This window comes from Pseudorasbora parva, chromosome 20, assembly GCF_024679245.1.
Source record: "Pseudorasbora parva isolate DD20220531a chromosome 20, ASM2467924v1, whole genome shotgun sequence".
In the NCBI taxonomy this organism is placed as follows: Eukaryota; Metazoa; Chordata; class Actinopteri; order Cypriniformes; family Gobionidae; genus Pseudorasbora; species Pseudorasbora parva.
The window spans coordinates 19,065,113-19,083,892 of record NC_090191.1 but is presented as its reverse complement, the minus strand read 5'-3'; positions in this window follow the sequence as shown (position 1 = coordinate 19,083,892).

Here is an 18,780-nt window from a genome sequence, read left to right as displayed (position 1 = left end):
CAACAACAAACAATGTATGATTATAATTCTAGCAACATTGCAGGTCTTAAGTCATAGATATTTGTGAGATTATTGAAAAGATTGGAGTTGTCATGCTGGAGACGAGTTTATTGAGGATGTCGTGTTGATTCAGCATTTACAGGGGGGAGTTTAATTGACATGCTCTCTGCAGACACTTCAGGGATGCGTTGGTCAGGCAGGTCCACCATCTGGCGCAGGTCCACCATCTAATGTACACAATCTGACGTACACAGTATGTACAATATGTGTGCATAAGTGCATTGTGTCATATTATTAGTTATAATGTTAGTACATAAGGCCACCTAATATAAAATGGGTCCATAATTACAAATAAACAGCAAGTAACATTAAATTAAAGCAAGTGTATGTAAGATTGTGGCCAAAACTGGTATTGCAGGTGTATCCCTCTCCCCCTATCCCCTGATTTGAGGTTGCCAGATAAGCTGCAGGATCCAGCAGGAAGATTTGTAGCTGCAGCTGTGGTAAATAGAGCAGAGCTGGCAACCCGGATGCCGAATCACTACTGACCATGTGATTGGTAGATAGGTGGAGGGTGAAGCTTCAGGCCAGACCACAACATGTCAACATCAACATCAGTTGAGGGCTGCAACAACAACTTTTTAAATGACAATATCATGGCTTGGCTACTGTTGTCAGTGATATAAGTATTTAAAATTAACATGATTTCTTAATGTCTAGTGACATATCAGGACCATTTTTTGATTAATTGAAATACATTTCTTACATACAGTTCCTTTAAATGTTAAATCTTGAAGTAAAAAAGAGTGAAATGTTATTTTCTTGTTTCACTACACTCCAATAATCTTCTTCCTTATATGATTAATCTTCCAAAAAAATTCCTCTACAACTAGAGATTAAAATATCATAAAGACTTGGAGGTGAACTCTTTTGACTAAAATGCACTTTAAGAAGCTTGATAAATACTGGCCCAGAATATCATAAATACTCTGGACTCTTTTGACTTGGCTTGGTCAGTATGTAACCCCATAGCAACACCTTGGTAACCAGCCACAGCATAAACAATGTGAATTTTGAGGGGTAAGACAGACATTTGCCTCATTCCACCCCCTCACCTCAAGCTACATTAGATAAGGCCAGTTATTTATGTAGCAAGATGCTAATTAAATAGAGATTTAAAGTTTAAATAAGAGAATTCTGGGTTTCTGATAGAGCAAAAGGTGGCAGACTTTCATTTCCCATTTAGATTCTATTCCCACCAGAGCCTTAAACATTCCAATTTCCTCTTTACATAAATATAAAGTGAAGTCTTTTAATTGATGTGACAGATGTGTTGCTTATGAGAGTTGAAGATCGCACACATTTATGCTTGTATTCCTTGAGAAACAGTCCTTGAAAAACTAAAACTGGCGGTGCAAGAACTTTTCAACACATTATAGACATTTTGTATCCTGAGGGAAAACATCTGTTTGAGGCCATATGGATCCTACACAAAAACAAAGAAGCATATACTGTATTGAACTGATGTTTGGGCTGTGCTGACATTCGCCTGGTACGATGGCAGGTTCAGCTGTCAGATCCACACGACACTTTACAGGGTGTCTCTCACTGCCAGAAAAGGCGTCCATGAAAGCTCCAGTGACAGTGCACAAAGATGCATGAAAAGCCGACAGCAGCATCCTGTCTAAACGCAGTCTTGCATGAAGCTGTGAAATATAGAAGAGCTGGTTTAAAAAGTTGTAGGTGGTGATGGGGTCCTGGCATCAGGCCACTCTGTCACTCTGTTCTCTCTCGCACACACTTCAACTCTTATTGCCACGGTAACATAATGTTCGTTTCTTGCAGATCATGGAGTGTTGACCTTTGAGAGACCTTGTTGAGACATCTGTAGCATCTCAATATAGTGCCACGCTATAATGAAGACAGGTGAGTGTGAACCATGAACATTGCCTCTAATTGGCACCATGCAGGTAAGTGCCTCAACATCACACCAATGAATAATTTATTTCAAACTGATATACTGAAGTAATTAGTCTGAGTTAGTCAAAATCTTGTAATTGCTTTACTTTCATATTACAGTCATATAATATATTTCATATTATACTAGCATTCAAAAATATTTTCCGTCATTAATGAATAACTACACAGGAACAAGTGAGTAATGAAGCATTAAAACTATAGTAACTACTATTAACTAACAAGAAATTTGGATTGATATTCCACTATCCCTGTAAAACAAGGTTAATCTTTGGTAAATCATGTGTTGTATTATTGTATTGTATTATAGAGTAACTTAATCATGGATAGATGGTTGTTATGTACTTAGGGTGACAAGAAGTGCAAATGTGAGGAGGTAAAACTTACCTCCTAGAATGGTACACTCCAGGGTGTGGCCTAGGTTATAAATGGCTGCTAGAGTTTGTACATGGAGGGCAGAGTAAAGTTGAGTCTAGAGGATTTGGGTTGAATGGAGTTGACGCAAAGTAGAAAACAAAAACCTTCTGCTCAATAGCATTTGTTACTCAAACAATACTACTTGCAAATTGCCAACAAAGGACTTGTAGTTTTCCAACAGTTATTTTGTTATTTTCCTTTTTTTATGTTTGTACATAGTTCTTTGTTTTGGCTTTGCTTTGGTATTTGCAGTCTGCACAATAAATTCACCTCAACTGGGATTCCTGTCACCTTGGTCTTATTATGCCTCTGATCGCGAGTGCGATTGCTAACAAGGACGTTTGACTGACATGCAACCAATCACAGTTTGTTTTGTTCCAAACGTTTACTGCAACAATAGAGCCGCGAACTTCACATAAGTTTGAAAACCCAGCATTTAGCTGATCGTGGTAAGTGCTTATTGTTTGTCTGGCTATCACCAGACCAAGCTCAGTCTTTTAAGACTGAACATTTGTCCGGGGAGTCTGCATTGTTTTTTCTACGGCACAAGAGGCGTGATCAACAGGCATAGTTACGAAATTGGATAGTCCTTTAACCAACAATCTATCGCTTCTCTATCCGTCATTGTGATAAACTGCCAATAGTGTGCCAGGGGGATAAGCCTGTTTGTGATTGGTCCCCGTAAATCTGTAACATAAGCAGGATAAAACAATGTACAGGTTTCCAGCCAGAATCAAAAGCAAATCGCCGGCAGATAAGGCTGGCTGGGTTTACCCGGTCTAGCTCATTGTCACATTTGTGAAATCGGCACAGCATTGGTGGACCGTAAAAAAATCAACACACTTGTCTTGCAGACATCCTGTAGAATTCAACCAATCAGATGATGACTTAAAAACTCCTGAAGTGTTTCCAGATAAGTGTGCCATATTTATCACACGTTCAGCCAATCGTCCATGGGCATCACGTCTGAGAGACTAGCTAATCAGTAACAAGTATTTTTCATACTTCACAGAGGACTACCAAGAACTATTGATATACATGTTCATAATGTGAATAATGCATAATTTATCATTCATTCTAAAGTGAAGATCATGGTAACTTACTAGTAATGATTTGTGTTTCTAAATTCATGATTTATATTAGTATTCTAAAGTGAATAGCATGATAACTCTCTAGTAATGACTAAAATTGTTGTAAACCTTTTATTTTTTTTGTAGGTTTTGGGAGTAACGACTCAAGTGTTACTACTTCTATATAATTAATAGTTATTTTGATCAGTATTCTAAAATTAAGATCATGATACCCCACTAGTAGTTACTTAAGTGCTATTCAAAACCTTAAAAAACCTCAAAACCTTATAGTGATTTCAGTAACTACTTCTGAGTTACGTTTTTCACTTTAGAATACTGATCAAGATAATTAGTAATTCCTTTAGAAGGATCCTTTAGTACACTTAAGTCATTACTAGAGATATTTAGTCATTACTAAAATATTAAGCATGCTAATATTACAGTTTCTAGTTACTAGAAATATGAATAGTTTGTTACTCATTTGTTCCTGTGTTCAACATTTCCTACAATTTAAAACCTTACAATATGTATTTATAAATAATTTGTTTGTGCAAACATTTGTTATGATTGGCAGAATTAAACCAGAATTGTATAATATATATATATATATATATTATATATATATATTATATATATATATATAATGTTTATGGCTTTATATTTATGTTTATGGCTTTTGGCTTTTACAATGTAACAAAACCACAAACTTACTTCAAATCAAATCAAACTGCCCAACTAAAGGAAACACTGATCACCATAATGGCGGTTAAACATTTTCAATAAAACATCAACATCTAAACCTCTGTTAATTCTCAATAATAGATTCTATAGATGTGTTTCAAGGTTGGAACCAAACTCTGCAGGACAGTGGCTCACTAGGACCGAGCTGAGGAAAACAATGGTATAATTGTACCCTAAGGATCAATTGTGTACCTTTAAAGTTACGTTTATTCGTTTTATTCCCCAAGGAACACAATTGTACCTCCACTGTACTTTTTTTTTCTGAGAGTTTTGTTGTCACCATGTCGAGATGCTCTTTTCAGCACAGAGAATCCACTTTGCACGCACTTCCCAAGGATAAGGACTCACGCTGGAATTAATATGGTAAAATAGGCACATTGTTACTGTGCATATCACTTGGTGCATCCAAAATCACATAGTGTCAGAGTAGGTACTACATTTGAATTTAAACTTACTTCATGACAGTTAAAAAAGTATGCTCTATATTGTAAAAAAATAGAATGTAGATTTATTACATCTGCCATGTTGTCTACATACTGTCAAGTGATCTATCAGCATCAATTGCAACACTTTACTGACAATCATAAACCCTCTCCCATGGCTGCATGGGATAGTAAAGAGTCCATCGAATGTGGAGTGCTTTTAAAACGGAAGGCGGCATCCTATTGAAGATGTGTCCTTCTTAGCTCAGTCCTTCATGACTATATTTCTTTTTGTAAAATGTGGCAGAATAGGTAGCTGAATAGATACAATAGAGCTGAAAAGCGGTGCAGGAATTTAAAGTGAATAACTTTTCATGTAGTCATTGTCTCCTAAAAGAAAGAAATGATTGTGAACTGTTGAAACGAGTCATCAGTATTTCCAATCTCACTTACGTATCCAAAACATATCTACTATGTAGGTATGTATACAAAATTGCTGAAATTAGTCGTCAGAAGGTGGCATCCTATTGATCCTTCTATTGCTGTGTCCTTCTCTGCTCTTTCCTTCTGAGGATTGTAGGCTAGAATTAGACGCTTGTAAAGTCCAATGAGATGAGTTGCAGTGAGAACCCCATGTGCAGTTTATTGACTGAATACAAACTAAACAAAGGCTTGACTTTGAACATGAACATGAACATGAACATGAACATGAACATGAACATGAACATGAACATGAACATGAACATGATCATGAACATGAACAACAGCAGTTACACAGACAAAGCTAGAGAAGATACAATGGAAACTGAGACGTCCTTTGATAGAGTTTGATGATGTAGCAGCCGACATATACAACCTTGCTAGGACGCAGCCTTCTGATTATGAAGACCTCAAGTAGATCATCCCGGTACTTTTTGCATTCTGTTTTTCGGATATGATTGTTGCTTTTCAATCAGCTCACTATAGACGGAGTATATCGTGTACACAAATTCGGGCACTGGTAAGGGGACATGAGGACACTGATGGTGATATGACAACATCCTCATTTTACATCTTCATCACAGGTATTTATGAACAGCATAATTATATTTTACTATAAATACTTGATCAGATAGGCTTCCTGGAGCATTTCAGCTATAAAAATATTCTGAAATATAATTAAATAACTATCTCGTGTCATTATGTGTGATGAGTAGGATCGTGTGATTTATGTTTCTCACTTCAGAACTCTGTTGAGGAAACATAACGAGCATTGATGCTTCCTGGTTTTCACTGTGCATTGTGCAACTTTTTAGGAAACTAATATTTTTGTGCACTGGAAGGATTTTGCGATTGAAACTGCCCTTAAAATGACCAGTAAAACTGCAACAGTGACTAGACAAGGACTGACTGAGTGAAAAAGAGGAACTTAAATAGGGAAAACAAACAAAATAATTAAAGAGACACTGGTGAACTAAATTAACTCATAATGACGGTGACCATGGAAACAAGGAGTGGCGGGAAACAGAAGAAAGGAACCAAAATCAAACACAAGCAAAACAGACTGAACATGTGACATATGTAGTATGAGTTAGAATGCTCTGATCACACTGTTTGTGGTTCATACAAATTACATGCAATCTAAGAAGTCAGCACTTATTTTCCTTATTGATTTGTGTAAAATAGAGGTTTTCACCCAAGCTAGTGGAAGTTTTTCATGCTGAAATATCATAATGACAAAGTTTACTTCTTTCAAAAATAGAAAGAATCACAAAGTTTTTAAAAAAAATTTTTTGATGTAGGACATTTGTATTTATGTTGGTCAGTGGATCCAGTGGGAGTTCCGATCCACTCCAGTTGCTTTGAGCTGCCGCCGTGGTCTGACTGCAGCTCTTTCACACACATACACAATCAAATGTCAAGTGCACAGCATTCACTATACTGTCAAAATCTTTAGGTCTCTCTCCCTCTAGTAATAGTGTGAGAACAAGTCTAATTGCAGAATGCTGTTTCCTTCTCTTGGCATTGTGTTATTCGATGTGTGACATCATATTGTGTGTGTCAGACTTTCTTCACACACGTGTGTTTCTACATGTATGTATACAGATCATGTTGTATATGCATGTGTGTTTTCAAGCTGTGCATACCCATTGTCTAAAAAGCATACAACTGTAACTCTTATCTCAATATGAACTGTTCGGGACTTTAAACTGAAAGTTAGGACATTCATTTTCTATGAGTGGTCCAAGATATTTCTTAAATTCTATGGCCAAATTTATTCATACATTGATTTCTCAATGTAAAGTGGACTCTTATTTTTTTTCCCAGAGCTATATACACTCACCTAAAGGATTATTAGGAACACCTTACTAATACTGTGTTTAACCCCCTTTCACCTTTAGAACTGCCTTAATTCTACGTGGCATTGATTCAACAAGGTGCTGAAAGCATTCTTTAGAAATGTTGGCCCATATTGATAGGATTGCATCTTGCAGTTAATGGAGATTTGTGGGATGCACATCCAGGACACAAAGCTCCCATTCCACCACATCCCAAAGATGCCCTATTGGGTTGAAATCTGGTGACTGTGGGAGCCATTTTAGTACAGTTAACTCATTGTAATGTTCAAGAAACCATTCTGAAATGATTTGAGCTTTGTGACATTATCCTGCTGGAAGTAGCCATCAGAGGAGGGGTACATGTTGATCATAAAGGGATGGACATGGTCAGAAACAATGCTCAGGTAAGCCGTGGCATTTAAACGATACCCAATTGGCACTAAGGGGCCTGAAGTGTGCTAAGAAATCATCCCCCACACCATTACACCCCCACCAGCAGCCTGCACAGTGACATGTTGCTGTCTACATTTGCATAGTGGTCTAAATTGTTTTGAAGCTTAGTCCGGTGATGTAGGACTTTGTGCGACTTTCTTCCCGTTGGATTTCTTCCCCCCGTATATAAGCTTATTAAAGCCTGAACAACGATGTCCATGTTTTGTTTATTTTTATTCCCTTGTTGATTCTAATAGCAGACAACTGGAGCCAATCAAAATGCTGCGTGAACACAACCACCATCAACTCAATCATCAGCATGTTCAGCGTCCAAGTCCCACCCCCCAAAATTTTGTGAGCAGGGACTTTTTGACAGGACATTTTTTTACCTGGAACTTCATTTAGACCCTGCTCCCTGTGGTCAAAACATACCGAGTACCACCTCAAAGTCCACAGTTCCTGCGTTCGAAACGTGGCTTTTGAAAATCTTACTAACCCCAAACTTTTCTGTAATCAAGATATGATTTGTACCAGCAAACAGCTAAACTTCATATTCCTCCATCTTTCTGACCCTTATGATTAAATAGTGTGGTTTTTTTGTTTGTTTTTTTTTACTTATAGATTGCACGTTTGATATATGGTCTGATGCAGTTTATGCTGATCCATCCTTTAATAACCATCTCTTTGTGAAGCTGCCTTACATTGCAAGGTCTGAAAATGCATTGACACAAATGCGAAAAGGGTGGCTCAGCTAGAAATATTTGGGACAACATGTGGATAAATGAAAATATTTGAGACAGTCATTCCCCTGTGGAGTCAATGAAAACATGGCCATGTGCTCCATATTGATACAGCGTTCAGACAGCTCTATGCTTGAAAGGAAACCACTAAAATTCCTGTTCATAACACGGATGATAACTGTAACAATGAAAAAGAAAATGTTATAATTCTATGAGAATAGCAAAGGCCACACCACAGCAGTAATTACTTTCAGAACATTTTTTTTTTTACAATAAAAAACACAAATCAGAATCAACCTGACTTTAGAGGGCTCAAGCATTTAAAGCAGCTCACATTCTTGCACTGCCTCCAGAAATGCCTCAGCACGGCACATCTTTGCTATAGAATGAAATGATTGTTCCCCTACATTAAACATTAATAGGAGTTGTTTGAGGAGACAAAACTAGTAGGACTATAAAGATATGATATTTTATATGCAATGGAACAAGTCAGAGTCTTCTTTAGGGAACGAGGCATGCTATTAAAGAAACAAATCCTAGCATCTTCAACTGACTATAAAAATAGGGCCAAACTTTAGCTGCTCTTACATTGTGTTGAATCAGGGCATTTTCTTTTCCTTTTGGCTATTTATTTTTTAGCAAGGCACTTTTTAAAGTTATTCACAGTAGAACTACTGCAAGGGCAAACCCCTATTAGAAGGTTTCTCCAGCTATGCTCTAGGGCATAACATTTGTAACGTAACTGAGTAACTGAGCTGGTGGCTAGTCTCAGAGTTTGATTCGCTGAAATACTGACCCAAAACTTTAGCCAGCTGTTTAGTCATTACTTTTTCAGTTTTCAAACAAAACAACAAAATCATAATCGAGTCCACTATATTTAATTGCTAGAATATGTTGAGAATGCTTTTGAGACAACATTTAAAAAAGCCTCAGATGCTGTCATGTCATTTAATTTTATGGGTGTTTATAATATAGGCTGCGTCAAAGCATGAATGTTGCTAAATGAATATTCAATTATGACACATACAATTTCAGCTGTAAAGCAGCTCTACAGAATACAATAGTGCCATTATTTAATTCAGTGTTGGTTCAGTTCAGTTGTATAACAGTGTCAATGTTGCAAAGTTCATCAATTATAAAATTAGCTAAATTAAGTAGCCATACAGAAGGTAATGGTGCTATTATTCAGCTCAATTCAGGTCAATGGTGTCCATGTTACACTATTACAAAGTCATTATCCAGGACAATTCAGCTCAAATTTAGTTCTATCTATAGTTTAACTGTCTGTGTATTATACAGTTGAATCTATAATATTGATAATTTTTGTCATAAAATAGTTACAAAGTTACTTATAGTTAGTAGAAAGTCTAAAGTTGTCCATTGAATAAAGTGTTAATGAAGATGTTAAGTAAATAATTAAAAATTTTAATATATATATATATATATATATATATATATATATATATATATATATATATATATATATATATATATATATATATATATATTAAAAATGTTAATTATTTACTTAACATCTTCTTCATTGTATTTACTTAACATCTTCTTATATATATATATATATACATACACACAGTGCATCCAGAAAAGTATTCACAGTGCTTTTCCCCCTCGATTCTACAAACAATACCCTATAATGACAACGTGAAAGACGTTTTTTGAACTATTTGCAAATGTATACAAAAATCTAAATGTATGTCGTATCTAAATGTATTCACAGCCTTTGCCATGACACTTAACATTGAGCTCAGGTGCATCTTGTTTCCACTGATCATCCTTGAGATGTTTCTACAACTTGATTGCAGTCCAGTGCAGTTCTTCATGTGGTAAATGCATTTGATTGGACATGATCTGGAAAGGTACACACCTGTCTATATAAGGTCCCATAGAAACAGTGCATGTCAGAGCACAAACCATGCCATGAAGTCCAAGGAACTGTCTGTAGACCCCTGAGACAGGACTCTATCGAGGCACAGATCTTGGGAAGGGTACAGAAAAAAAAAAGCATTGAAGCACAGTGGCCTCGATCATCTATAAATGGAAGAAGTTTGGAACCACCAGGACTCTTCCTAGAGCTGGACACCCAGCCAAACTGAGCGATCAGGGAGCCCTAGTCAAGAACCCAATGGTCACTCTGACAGTGCTCCAGCGTTTCTCTAAGGAGAGAGGAGAACCTTCCAGAAGAACAACCATCTCTACAGAAGAACAACTATCTCCACCAATCAGGCCTGTATGGTAGAGTGGCCAGATGGAAGTCTTTGGACTGAATAGCAAGCATCATGTCTGGAGGGCAGGCACTGCTCATCACCTGACCAATATCATCCCCACAGTGAAGCATTGTGCAGCAATGTACAGAGAGGGGCAACTCTCTGAATGTCCTTGAGTGGCCCAGCCAGAGCCCAGACTTGAACCGATTGAACATCTCTAGAGACACCTGAAAATGTCTGTGCACTGATTTATGAGGATGTGTAAATAATGACAGAATTAACATTTTTGTTTAAAATAGTTCTTTAATATCAAGATAACCAGATGTTTAACTTTTATTTGCATGGGGCTAAAGGTTCCAACTATTGAGCCCTTTATTCTAAATCGCATCTTCAAATACACCGCCACTCCTTCTGGCTAAAATCAATATGTCATAGAGATATGAAATGACAGTCTGATAGGTACTCTGGAAGACTGTAGGGGCTGTGAATTTGATCGATCCTTTCCAAAAGAGAGCCTGTATCCATAATCATTTCATGCTAAAGCAAGTGCATGCTGAGCATTTCAAATTGTAACACTCTGATATTGAAATGATCTTTGAAATAGTGGTTCTTAAATGTGGGCTGCTTATTCTGAAATAAAAATAAAATAAAACTAGCCCACATGGAGTTTGGTAATTCTCCAAAAATGTCTCCGTTCTCTTTTGTCAAATTATCTGTTGTCAGTTCAGTTTTCTCTCCCAAACAATGTAACTATTTATTAACATGTTGATAGATTAATTAATTAGTCAAAATATGCGTCACTGATTGTTTTATTTTAAGGACATTTTTTGTAGCAGAACACACCTTTGCTTTGTTGTACCATCACGTCTACATCCTGCAGAAATAGATTCCACTGATATTAAATACTCTGTATTTGTTTTGATAAGATGTAATGACTTACAGGGTCATATAAAGCTGCGGCAATTGTGAGATGAACCTGTAAAGCTCTCAGTGAGACCTCTGTCATTAGGTCAGGAAATGTATGAGGAAGAAATGCAAAAATAGGCTACCTCCTTAGCATTCATCTTGTAACAGAAGTGCAACCTAGTAACCTCTACAAGAATGAACACACACACAGATATAAATGCACACACACAGGTTTTTACCCTCAGTGGGCTTGTGGGTTATTATCTGTGAACCTCACTGCCATCGGTTGGAGGCTTCATTAGCTGTGGCATTTAGAGGAGGCGTCGCTATACGGCCAATACAAATGCCAACGTGTCGTCCGTGCCGCACATATTACTCTGACACACATGGAAAGGTTAATAAAGTCTATGAGTGGAGGACATCCATGCTCAGATGTGGAACTTGTTCTGCTAACACATCTGAGGCTGCTTTTAAACAACATTCAGGGTTTTTTGTTTCTCATTAGAGAAATATAATAGTGTTCGTAGAATGCCATTTATTACTGTAGAAACAGCATCATTTATCCATAATCGTAAAATCAGGTTCTGAAGTTAGTTCGTTTTTATAAATAAAATATATTTATATATACATCTTTTAAAATTGAGATTTGAGTTTACAGTCTACCTTGGATTCACCTTTAGCCCCTCTCATAAATCCATTTGTTTTATTCATTTGGGTAGAATAACCTTCTCAGTCACAGTTTTTGTCTAGTAACTTTTGATCAGGGGTTTCCACTTAGTTCGTAGTATATATTATTATTTTTTGTCAATGTTGTTTAATTAATATTACCTAATTACTAGTTTTTATGCTCTTCAAAGGGTGCTTTTATTTGACCAAACAGTAATATTGTCAAATATTAACTTTTTTTATGTACACTATATTGCAAAAGTATTGGAACACCCCTCCAAATAATTGGATTCTGGTGTTCCAATCACATGCATGGTCACAGATGTATAAAATCAAGCACCTAGGCATACAGCCTGCATTTGCAAACATTTATGAAACAATGGGTCAATTTTTCAAGCATGGTACCTTGATAGGATGCCACCAGCTCCGTTTGTGAAATTGCATTCTCAACTGTTAGTCAACTGTTAGCTGTATTATAGCAAAGTTGAATCAATTCGGAAGAACAGCAACTCAGCCACGAAGTGATAGGCCACATAAAATCATTTTATTCAGCACATTCAGTGCATGCCGTCATGCACAGTGTGCTGAAGTCTTCAACTTCAAACTTTGTGTGGCCTTCAGATTAACTCTGAAGAACAGTGCGTAAAGAGCTTAATGGAATGGGTTTCCATGGCCGAGCAGCTGCATCCAAGCCTTACATGACTAAGTGCATCACTAAATGCATCAGAAGCAGTGGTGCAAAGCACATTACTCTAGAGCAGTGGAGATGTGTTCTCTGGAGTGACGAATCACGCTTCTCTGTCTGGCTATCTGATGGGAAAGTCTGGGTCTGGCAGTTGCCAGGAGAACGGCCCTTTTCTGACTGCATTGTACCAAATGTAAAGTTTGGTGAAGGGGGATTATGGTGTCGGGTTGTTTGTCGAGGGTTTTGCTCTTAGTTCCAGTAAAAGGAACTCCCAATGCTTCAGCATACCAATACATTTTGGACAATTTCATGATCCCAAATTTGTGGGTACAGTTTAGGGATGGCCCCTTCTTGTTCCGAAATGACTGTGCACCAGTGCACAAAGCAAGGTCCACAAAGCAAGTTTGGTGTGGAGGAACTTTACTGGCCTGCACAGAATCCTGACCTTAACCCGATATAGCAGCTTTGGGATGAATAACAGCGGAGACTGCGAGCCAGGCCTTCATCAGTGCCTGACCTCACAAATGTGCTTCTGAAGAATGGTAAAAAATTCCCATAAACACACTTCTAGACATTGTGGAAAGCCTTCCCAGAAGAATTGAAGCTGTTATAGTTGCAAAGGGCCAACTCCATATTAAACCCATCAAATTAAGAATGGAATTCAATTTAATCTACATGTGCCATTACTCTAGTCTTCAATGTGTCACATGAAATATGCTGATTTGACTGTTAAAGCAGCAATACAACTTACTTTTGGGTGTTTCTTGCTCTCTCTAACTGTACACCAAGTTGTTCAACAAGGATACAAATGTAGAAATGTTATTTTAAAAGTGCTCTCTCTAGGGTAGGTGGTTGAGAACTAGGGAGCTATATTTTCAAACTTTTGCATACAAAGTTATAAGAAAAACTTGGAAAAAACAAAACAATAATTACATGTTCTGACAATATTTGAATTCTAAAATGTACTTTTGAAACCCGCTGTGTAAGAATTGTTTCATTATTGAGACTCAGATGACATGGCTTTTCAAAGCTGTGTGCTCATTATGCCACTCCATTCCTGATTTATTACTTCTTAATTATTCATGTGTGGCTGTAAAGCATTTGTGCCAAATTTACACCCTTGAGCCCATGACATCCTTTAATATGGTTTGTACTGAAGTCAGAATGAGACAATTGAAGCCGCACAAAACACAGGATTTGAACCCGTCATATGAATCAGTAACATCCATGTTAATTTTCTCACAACTAATCAAAACATCATTTTCTCTTTTTTGTGGTCAATTATTCTCACTTGACTCAGCAATGAAAAAAAATCTCATACCTCTGAACCTGTCATTCATTGGTGAAGGACACCTATTTGCTGTTGGTCGCTACTTGTCTATCGTGTTCTGTATAGTGGCAGATTATATGAGCTCTTTGGTTGATGCTGCACATTCGATGTTGAACTTTATTTACTCACATCTTTTGATTTGCCAACAGTCACTCGTCTCTCTTTGAATGACACTTTAATCGTGCAAATTGCAGTCATAGTTCAAGGGCCTTTATCCACCAAAATGAAAATTACATCATGATTACCCATCTAGAACATTCTAAGCATGCCACGTCCTGAAAAGTGAAACCAAAGCGACTTGATCGTCCCCAGGTGGCCAGATGTAGTATAGGTCATAAACCCCACCCTCTCTATGCAATGTAATGGGACATCGACAAAAAATGTAATGACTAAAAATTAAATTACAAATTACTCTTCAAATATTTTTTTTTTTCCAAAGATGTTTTTTGTCATTTTAAGCACATTTAAATGTTAGTTCTTTAAATATGTTTGGTTTTAGTTAGTTATTTGATGCTATAAAAACAGGGGTGTGATGCCATGGTTGACAGCTAAGATTGGAAGCTTCTCTGAGTGAAGGCACCAACATGCTTTTTTGGGGAATTGTTTGGGGAACAATTTCTACATTTCCATAACAGTTTATTTCACAAAAAGTTCAGGGGCATCTGATTAATCAGGTGGGAGTGTGGGCGAGACCTTGATATCGCGGCTCCACTTTGTGCTCACTACTGCGCTGACTCGAGACCCAAAATATCGAAATATCCCAGTGTCTTTTTTATAGAGAAAAGTTGATTTATTTGCCAAGATCCAAAAACATAAAAGTATGATGTCCATATGATAATATGGCTCTATCCACAAAAGAAGTGTTCTGACATAAGTGTTCTGAGATGGTTCATTTTGTTAATCAGTGAAAATTCTCTAGCCTGACATCATCATACCATCAAAGACGTCATAGAATATGAGTTTGATACTGCTCCAGTGGGCTGTAATACTGCGGCGTTTCAACCGAACCAGTAAAAGACCTCAATTGGACAGACCAAAAACCAATCAGAGCAACGGAGCGATGCAAAACGTTAGTTTTGGTTTTCCCAAGGGTTGTTTTCCATGTCCGTGGGTTGAAGTGAAGTGACCTCAATTATGTGATATAGACCCAGGAATGCGAATTTTAGCAGACAACCTTGCAAAAATAACACACGTTTAGCCCCCCCACCCCCCACCCCCCCAACACCAATTTTTCTCCGGAGGACCCCCCCCCCTTCTTTTTGTAAAAAGAAGAATATAAGGATACACAGAGTACTTACCAACATGATCATAATTTCTGAGAGAAATAGTGAAGGTGAATGCATATACGAATAAGTTCTCCGTTTAGGATTAAAAAAAAATACAACCAAGCTCCTTTGATGAAGTGGATGATTACGTTACTGTTTATCATCTGTCCATCATCGTCTAAAGCCCGCCCTGACAATTACATTGGTCCGAACAGTTTCAGTTTTTTACTCCTCTATGGATCAAGTCCAGACCGAACTGCCTGAGCTCAAATGTTGTGAGCTGAGTTCGGCTGGCATCCAGGCTAAAAATTATCCTCTGTTGACTCTGAAATCCTAGCCTGGTTAAAACCAGACCATTCTTAGTATGGTCTGGCAAAGCTTCATAGACAAATAATTTCTAAAGGGGCGTCACCAACGGACGATGACGTATGCAGAGCGACCTATGAGAGCGACGGAGAAACATCTGAGACAGCAATTCTGTTTGTGATTTCGAGGAAAAAGTTGCAATGGCATCTGACAACTTTTGCCATTGTTGTAAAAGAAATATGATAAAAGCTGGTGTTCACCGCCACTCCGTCAACATTTCAGACTGACTGAAACATCTTGGATTGACGGTCGAACAGAAAACATCAAGCTATGATCGCATTTGCCACCATTGTAAGGCATTTGTATTGCGATTAGTGCGCAATTTGCAATATTTAAAAAAATAAAATAATACTGAGCAGTCTTTGGAAAATTTTGTCTCACAAACTTCAAATTCAGTCATTTAAGATGTGTTAGAACATTTTAAGACTTGTTCATAGTTACGCTAGTTATTTATTTACAATTAGGACAGAAAGGCCAGATCCAGAGCTGCTGTGTGGTGTTAGCCAGCCTGATCTCACGAAAAATGCGTATAAATAGTACGAGTGTGCAAATACGCTGTTTTTTGCGTGCATATGATACGCATTTTATGATGTATTATACATACGAACCCCCCACCCCACTACCCTAAACCTACCCAAGAGAGCGTGTCATATATACGCCATAAAGTGCGTATCATATGAACAGGAAAAACAGCGTATCATATGTACGACAAAATGAGTTTTGGCGTATACATTCCACGACATTGCACAGTCGTATTATTTATACGCATTTATGTGTGATCAGGTTGTGTTAGCACATGATCACACTCCCCATCCTCCTCATCAAAGTAACCGGTGTAATGCCTTTAGGTTGCTTCAGCAGGTTTGGGGGCTGTCTTAATGCCCATACTTCTCCATCTTGGCATCTTGAGAGCACAAGCACGCAACAGAAAGCAAGGGCACTTTAAAGACTTTAAGACTGATAAATGCCTGGGTTCAGTGCCCTTATTACGCGGCTCTCTGAAATGCTTGATTCTGATAGTTCAGTCGCAATCAGCAATGATGTAAAATAACCACTCATGCGGGTATATCGATTTTGTGATAAAAAATGAGTAGGATGTACATAATCCCACTTATTACATGGCTACTTGCCATATAAGTAAATAATTTGCCACAAAATATTGATTTTAGTTTAAATATTTTATTAGTTCATTAATCTTTCCAGTGCATCTAATTATTTAGATATTACATTATAATTTGGAAGCAAAACTAAATTGTTACACATTTTATTTGGTACAGAGATAAATGTGTCTGTTTTGTCACACCATAATTAAATTGTGCCATCTGTTACATAGGGTTGACTGAATGAAGACTCTTCTTTTATGTCACTGATAGCAAAGCATTGATGCTTGTGTGTCACACAACCAACTGTGATGTGGCAGAAATGTTAGAAAGCTGTTTTCAATAAATCACATTCTCTGGTTTGTTTCAAACATCACACTATTGTGTGGCAAAAAAAGACTTGGAAAAAAGTGCACTGCTCTTTTGATACACTATATTACCAAACATTTTGAGATGCCTGCCTTTATGCACATGAAATTTAATGACATCCCATTCTTAATCTGTGTAGGTTTAATATGGAGTTGGCCCACCATTTGCAGCTATAACAGCTTAAACTCTTCTGGGAAGGCTTTTCACAAGGTTTAGGAGTGTGTTTATGAGAGTTTTTGACCATTCTTCTAGAAGTGCATTTGTGAGGTCAGGCACTGATGTTAAATGAGAAGACTTGGCTGCCAGTCTGCCCTCTAATTCATCCCAAAGGTGTTATATCGGGTTGAGGTCAGGACTTTGTGCGGGCCAGGCAAGTTCCTCCACACCAAACTCGCTCATTCATGTCTTTATGGACCTTGTTTTGTGCACTGTTGAGCCGTCGGGACAATAAGGGGCCATCCCCAAACTGCTCCCACAAAGTTGCATCCCAAAAAGTTCCTTTGACTGGAACTAAGAGGGAAAGTCCCAACCCCTGTAAACAACCCCACACCACAATCCCCTCTCCACCAAACTGTACACTAGGCACAATGCAGTCCGGCAACTGTTCTCTTGCCATGTCAGAACACGTCTCCCCTGCTCTAGAGTCCAACCTATCATGGTGCCATGCTTGAATTCACTTTATATTTGTAGAAGCAGTCTGCATTCCTAGGTGCTTGATTTTATGTGTGGCCCAATACTTTTCTCTATAATATACGTCTATGGCTCTGTTTTTGTCATTTTTGAAGCTCATTGTTATGTTAATGATATAACTAAGTTGTTGATTGCTGCTAAAATAATGCATTTTACTTATCTTGTTGTTAGGTGATTGTGCTGTCGTGAGAATGTTTCGCCTTTTTTGTGTCATCTGCCGTAGAGAAGGAAAAAGGTTAAAGTTGCCTGCATGTCCCTGATCAGACTCTTGACTCACCATGTGATTCATTTCTCCTTAGGCAGGACCCTTGTGTTACCAAAATAACTATCTGTCCCATCATGCTGTCTGTCTTGACCAAGCACAGTCTTTCATGTAAATGTTCTGGGCATTTTTGTCACTGTTTGATGACCTATTTAGTCATAAACGTAGATGAAATCATACGTAGTTAGAAGCTAAACCTTATGTGTCTATAGAGACAGCATTTGTTCTCCCGAAAAGATCCCGCAAATTTTTTCGTACATTTCAATCATTGCTTTATACTCCCTCTCGCCTCTTCTGAAATTGTTCTTTTCTGTGATCATGTCAAGATGGTAGAATTAATCCAAACTCATTTAAAGGACACACACCACTTGTACAATTTTCTGCTCTTTTGGAAGCCTTAGTAAATATGACCAATAGATTTGAAGTTTTCCCATTACCCTCCGTTCACCTCAAATCATCGGTAAGCGCCTGTAGAGATGGCCAGACAGACAATCTAATAAAGCTGTAAATTCACGACGCTCCGGCGGCTCTTGGAATATTTCTGTCATTCCCTTCCTAATCATTTTACAGGTCATGTTCTATGGCTTATTGAGATGATTATTTCGCCACGCTTTTGTCTAACCCCTGTAACGCTTTTGAGCAGCGCCAGAATGGGACGATAAATTTCTCTGTAACAACCTGATTTAGAGCTGTCATAAAATTGATACGTTTTCCCATGCTCATTCGGTGAGTTGTCACAAACAGCTCAGCTTTCATTTTTAGATATTGGGCTTTGTCAGTCTTTCATAGATTGAGGGTC